The sequence below is a fragment of the Papaver somniferum genome, chromosome 8 (assembly GCF_003573695.1).
Source record: "Papaver somniferum cultivar HN1 chromosome 8, ASM357369v1, whole genome shotgun sequence".
NCBI classification, from domain to species: Eukaryota; Viridiplantae; Streptophyta; class Magnoliopsida; order Ranunculales; family Papaveraceae; genus Papaver; species Papaver somniferum.
The window spans coordinates 20,182,751-20,188,883 of NC_039365.1; positions in this window are offsets into that span (position 1 = coordinate 20,182,751).

Sequence of the window (6,133 nt, forward strand, 5' to 3'; positions counted from 1 at the left end):
TGTTGATTTAAATTGATTGACACTTGGATATTGGTCTTTGGTACCATCCAAGTTATTCCTTGTATTTGATTAGGACTCGTAGATTCTGCTTGAGTAAATCAAATCAAGAGAGAGATATTAACTCCTCGATATACTTTTATCTAGATTGAGTCTGACTGTCTAGTTGATTCTCTAGTAAGTATATTGGAGTTAGTCCATACAGATTGCTATGCGAAATATTGGGTGGTATTGTTAGACCCCCGCTTTTTCATTGTGTTACATCCAATCATTAGTTAATCGTTCTAAACTCACATTTCAATCATTGAAACATTCTTAGTAGAAGAGAATAGCTGTCTCACACAAACTATAAGCTTCAAAGCAATTTTCAAGTGATCGAATGATCAATACGAAACATTCCGAGTCTACATCAAATGACTGTCTCACACAAATCATATAATATGTTACTAGGTGATTTTCACATGATCATCTTTTGACTTTGGTCAAGAATAAAATATGAACTTAGTTAAAGCAAAAGCTTACCAACACATATTTCGAGAAATATGTAAGCGAGTTAAACTCATCTTGAAATATGAAATGTGTATCATTCAAAGTCTATATAGCTATACGACTTGGTCTCAATAGAATATAGAAAGAAATAGACTTTTGTGTGATAGATGAGTTCAAGTATCCACATACCTTTTGTTGATGAAGTTCCTCCAAGATCTCCTCCGTATATCTTCGTCTTCGATGAACGCCGTGAAGTCTAAAGCTCAACTACAACTTCTATCCTATTCCGAGACATATCTATATGTAGATTAGAAATCAAGACTTGTAGTTTTGACAACTAAACTTGACAAACAAGCTTGAGATAACAATGCTTGCGAGTTTGACCGACCAATGCTCTAACAATCTCCCTCTTTGTAAATTTTAGTGATAAAACTATCAATCCATATGGATTACAAAATAAATAAAACTTTTTAGCTTCTCATCCAAATGCTTGATTTCCTTGGTTCTTCAACATTACTCGAAATATTCGTCACTTCCAAGTACTCCAGTGATTCTGAACGTGTTCAACTCAGCATCATTGTTGTTGAAGATCCGTAGCCATAACAATAAGAAAACAGTTGTTCTCAATCATTGTTATACAATGTCATAGTATTAATACACAACATCAAAGTTCAATTGTACCACAACTTTGACAACAATACTATGGTGATATGTATCACTCCCCCTTAGTCAATACTTCATCTCACAATGAAAACCACTCCCCCTTACATAATGATCCGTAAACCATATGTATATGTAGTGTGAGCTACAAAATAAGTCTCCCCTTTTTGTCAATATAAATTGTCAAAGGTACGAAAACTAGTGGGATCATAATGAAATTCTCAAAGAGATACTTCATGACTAAAAGTGAACATATCAACTTTGTTTCGATGATTTCATATAGTCGAAATTAGTGTATTCATCAAGGAGTTTATAAAGATTCAAGAAAACTCCTACAATATTCCACAACAGCACTCCCCAAAAAGATTTGGTAATTAAGCACAAGTTCAATTAAGAACTCTCCCCCATAAAATGTCATTCCAGAAAGAATGACAAGAGCGGCCTTACTTTTACAAGAAAAGAAGGATTTATTTGGACATTAACAAATCACATGAATCATGAATTTGTATCCAAAAATCTCAATTAAATTAACCACAAAGAAAATGATTAATTTAATTGGAAATGCTCAACATAAGAAAACTTACGGAGCCAACACAGTACTTTCACATAGAAGTGGATCAGGGAAAGACCAATATTGTCGAATATTCAAAAATTCATTCTATCTTTTATCAATATTTGCATAAAGACATATAATATACTTAAATTTTGAGCATACATGGGACAATCAAACGTCATGGAACGTAAACACTCATATCCTATACTAAGTTTTGCAATATATGAAACCAATAAAGATTAATACTACAAAAATCATCTTTCAAATAACTTAGAATTTAAATAAATAAATCTAAAACATTGCAATATCAAAAAATTTTGAAATAGCTATGTGTAATCACAATAATTGCTATTCCAAACCCTAGTTATCCTTCTTAAAACACAAGAATAAATTCTCATAAGAAGTTTCCTAGACATTGTAGAGCTTTCTCAGGGCATCTACTGAGAATTCCTTTTCATTATTGAAAAACCCATTGATTATGAGATCATTCACTTCCTCCAAATCTTCAGAAATATCAGTTAACTCACTAAGTTCTCTTTTCAGTTCACGCAAGGTGTTCTTTGTCAGAGACAACATTTGTCCATAGTGAGTTATATCTTCTAAAGAAGAAATGATTTGAGATTTTAAATTATTTCTTTTGCTGATGAAATCTTTCACCATAGCCCTGAAGTTATTATCATGATGACAAACAGACAATATGCAGTTAGAGGAAGAACCTTTTTCATCGTTTGTAGCCTTCTCCTTTTTCTTCCTTGAGGACTGGATTCCTTCACGTAGATACACATTGACTACTTCTACTGCATCCTTTTTCGCGGTACCTCTAGTTTTAGGAGCCATGAAACTGTATCTTTCAAAGAAAAGAGGTGAAGGACATTTTTGATCACAAATGAACATAAATAGACTATCAGACAACCAAACCCTAAAAGGACTTTAAAAAGTCTTCACGGTTCATGATCCATTATCTATTTCAACAATAAAATATTCACTTGCTCAATTTAACTTTTATAGCTAAAAATATAATAAAAGAAAAAACAACAACTAATCTTACAAGACTTGAGAAACCTTGATGTTATCCTTATTTTCAAGTTAAAGTTAAGGATACATGACATTACTATGTCTACATAGTAAAAGAATGCTCACTTCTTGTGTTAGATGGTGACATATCAAGGTTTGTTGAATAAACAGAATTACCTCTTCTGACTCTTAATATTTTAGACTTCTTCTTGTCCTCAGGCGTTCCCTGTTGTTTATCCAAAGCCATATTAATCCTCTGCATATCATTTTGAAGTTTTGCAATTCTTTTGTTATTCTTCTTGAATTTCCAACACATGCTTGGAACATGACTTGCATTTCCACAAAACGAACAAAACAGAAAAGAGTTTTTTTTTTAGAGATGACTCATGTTTATCACAACTTTCAAGATCAATGATTCTAGACCGGAGGGAACAAACGAATTGATTGTGCTCACAGTCTTGCTTTTGAACCCTAAACCATTTGTGTTTCTAAAAGCCTTTTGACCGAATAAAATTGCTGAAATCTTGTCGAAGCTTCCTGATAAACTTTCCAGGTCACACTTGAGAGTGTCAATCTCTTTTTCTTTCAGAGATAGGGTTCTGGTGAATTCATCATTAAGACAATCAATCTCAAGAGTCTTCACCTGAACTGATGATTCAAGTTTCTCCAACTTAATCTTCAGTTGAAGATTTTCTTGGTGAATTTCTTTACTTTTATCCAAGAATTCTAAAACCTTAGCGTCAAGACTCGTATTTTGAACAAGAACTTGAGTTAATGTAAGTCTCTGACGAAAAGGCTGAAAATTCTGAACAGACTTCGGGAATATGTATACTGTTGACAAACTGAGATGATTTTTCTTGAATCGAATCATCAAGAGCATTAGAGAGAGAAATGGTTTCTCGGGTCTCTTGATTTTCTTCAAAATATCCTTGATCTTTTGTGTAATAAATGATTTGTTCGGATAAATATGATTAGGACAACATTCATCAGCCAAAGACAAGTTAGAAAATTAACTTGTGTTGGTCACAACATTGAACACAGACGTTCTAACCGTGTTCTGATCATGATCAAGTAATTTTATCTTTCCAACAAGTGTGTGTCTGGAAAGTGTTTCAAGGTTATTTCCCTCAATGATGGCATGTTTCTTAGAATTGTATCTAGATGGCAACGATCTGAGAATTTTCATCACAGTGTCCTTTTTAGGAATAGTCTTACCCAATGCGAAAGATGCATTAACAATTCCAGACACTTTGTGATTAAACTCATAAAATGAATCTTCATCTGCCATATGAAAGTTTTCCGAATCAGAATTTAGGTTTTGAAGCCTAGCTTCTTTTTCACAGGTATTCCCTTCAAATGCGGTTTCTAAGATATCCCAAGTATCTTTAGACCGAGTGCATGTAGTCACATGATGTTGGAGATCTGGGGTAATGGCATGGATGATCGCATTTAACCTATCCGAATTTTTCTTTGCAGCAAGAATCTCTTCAGGTTCATAAGCATCAATATCCTTAGGAGCAGTAACATCGTAAACTGTCACTAAAGGAGGATCATAGACATTAACTACCCGAACCCATGATTGAAAATCTCGCGCTTGAAGAAAGGCACGCATAACAATTTTCCACCACAAGTAATTCGAGCCATCGAAGACTGGTGGTACGTTTATAGAGATAACGCATCTTTCCATAGATCCAGATTGCTACAAAGACAGACTTATAAGGTCTTAAATGTGTTTGCGTGCTCTGATACCAATTGAAATAGCAGGGGTATTACAACCACACCCAACTTTTCGTTTAGCAATCTATATGGACTAACTCCAATATATTTTCAAGAGAATCAACTAGACAGTAAGACTCAATCAATGAAAAGTATATCCAAGTGTTTTATCTTTGTTTCTTAATGTAATCAGCAAAACAAACAGATGAAATGTGTATCCTGATTAATATAAGAAACAACTTGGACGGTATCAAAAACCAATATATAAGTGTCAATCAATTCAATCAACAACCTAAAGGTCGGATTCACAAACTGATTGAACTTACGCACAACCTGTGATATTTTTATTGTATAAAGAATATAATGCGGAAAAGAAATAACAGAGACACTAGAAATTTTGTTAACGAGGAAACCGCAGACGCAGAAAAACCCTGGGACCTAGTCTAGATTTGAACACCACACTGTATTAAGCCGCTACATACACTAACCTACGACCATTTAACTTCGGACTGGAATGTAGTTGAGCCCTAACAAATCTCACACTGATTAAGGTACAATCGCGTTCCTTACGTCTCCAGAACCACGCCGGATTCTACGCACTTGGTTCCCTTAGCTGATCTCACCCACAACTAAGAGTTGCTACGACCCAAAGTCGAAGACTTAATAAACAAATCTATTCACACAGAAAAATCTATATAGATAGATAAATCTGTCTCCCACAGAATGAAAGAGTACATTCCTCAGAATTACATATGCCACAAGAGTTGTATAAAATATCCATTAAAAGATGCCTCAAACAGACGAGGAATTATCAAAACAGATACCACGAAACACATTTAAACATTGTCTCGAAGCGAGCACGAGGACTTACTACAACCACTGCACCTTTATACATCACCTCATAGTGAGCATGAGGACTTGCTACAACTTTCACACCTTTAAATATCGCCTAAGAGTACGCATGAGGATTTACCAAAAAACTACCACCCCAAAAAATAACAAATATGAAAGAGAATAAAACTAAGGACGACTAGTATACCACCAGGACCAAGGATTTTCTTACATAAAAAATATCAGACTTTCTCAACAACAGCCTTGTATTTCTCTATACCCTCGAACGTACCGCCAGCACACGATGCAGGGGAAGTCTCTTCAACGATGGGTTGAACAGGGTTCATAGTAGTCGGAGTAGCAGCTCCAACTCTTTCGCATCACGACAAATAACAAGCTTGCAGTATTGACGAATCTTAAGCATAGTCAGCATGGAAATCATTGAATCCCAATCAGAACGCTCAATCTCCATGTCTTCTTCATGACGAGTCACGAGACCATCCATCTCACTGTCCAAATTCTCCTTCTCCTCCTTAAGCTCCAACACTTGTTTCTCTAGATCCAGCATACGATTGAGAGATTCTGAAATATAACAGTGGGAAGACGAGTTAAGAAACAAAAAATTCTAGGGAACAACAAGAAAAAGAACGGTAGCTTATAAAATCTACCTTCATTTTTAGATAAAACGGAGTTCGGAGTTTGCTCCAGTTGGGCCCTTTGGTGGTCCAAAACACTAAATTGTGCCTCTACAGAAGTAACCGAACCATCTGCAGCAAGACACGATAGCATATGCCTGTCACGAGAACTTTCGAGCTTGACATACTCTCGTTTGATCCTACGAAGCTCTTCCCGATCTTCTTCAGCCTACTGGAG